The following is a 1,162-nucleotide window of genomic DNA, read 5'->3' on the forward strand; positions in this document are numbered from 1 at the left end:
AGATAAGGGACTCGCGCACCAGACAGCAAACACTTTATAAGGGCGTACGGCCGGTTGGAGGGAAGGGTGTGTTCGCGTTCGACATGGCGAGGGTACGCGTAAGGGCGAAGCGCTTGTAACTCGAGGCCCTTAATTATCCGGATGATCTTCCTGGCTGTGTCATCCGGCGCAAGGGAGGGGGAAGGGGCCCTTAACGGACGGCATTAGGGGCCATCACTGTACCTTAATCTTTCAGGACTTTCTTAATGAGGGTTTCTCATTAGCCTGACTCGGGCGCTCTCTCCCAGTCTCTCTCTTTATTTCGTTCTACTTCTTTGTATTCATCTTTCTTTCTTCCATCTCCCCCGTCTCGCTCTCTCTTTCTCTCTCTCTATCTCTTTCTCTCTCTCTCTCTCTTTCTCTCTCTCTCTCTCTTTCTCTCTCTCTCTCTTTCTCTCTCTCTCTCTGTCCCTCTCTCTCTCTGTCCCTCTCTCTCTCTGTCCCTCTCTCTCTCTGTCCCTCTCGTCTCTCTCTCCTTCTCTCTCTCTCATCTCTCTCTCTCTCGTCTCTCTCTCTCTCTCTCTCTCTCTCTGCCCTCTCTCTCTGCCCTCTCTCTCTCTCTCTCTCTCTCTCTCTCTCTCTCTCTCTCTCTCTCACTCTCTCTCTGTCCCTCTCTCTCTCTCTCTCTCTCCTCTCTCTCTCTCTCTCTCTCTCTCTCTCTCCAACCTTTCTTTTGCTGTCTAGTCAGCCCCCCTCTCCCTGTGCCACCTCATCACGCGGAATTCGAGTCTTAAAAGATGTCCAGTTAATCTAGAAATCCATTACACCTTCGCCGTCCGTCAGCCGGACAAGTGTATGAGAATCATCGATGCCATTACCCAGGTATCAGGTGACAGTATGTGGAAGCGATTGCAACTCAGCGGCAGTGCCAGCCCCGGTGAGATAGTGCCAGCAATTGAGCCTAAGAGGGCCATCGCATTTTGCTACGCTCTTTGCAATTGCACAAGCTTCGATCTCCCTCTCCCCCTCTCTTTTAACCCCTCTCTCTCTCTTTCTCATCCCCCCCTCCCCCGCTTCCTCTCTTCTTTCTCTCCCCCCTCCCCCGCCTCCTCTCCTCTCTTCCCTTCTCCTCTTTCCTCATCTCCCCATTTCCCTTTCTCGGGCGTTGCAACTCCGGAAGTGT

The sequence above is a fragment of the Penaeus monodon genome, chromosome 1 (assembly GCF_015228065.2).
Source record: "Penaeus monodon isolate SGIC_2016 chromosome 1, NSTDA_Pmon_1, whole genome shotgun sequence".
NCBI lineage: Eukaryota > Metazoa > Arthropoda > Malacostraca > Decapoda > Penaeidae > Penaeus > Penaeus monodon.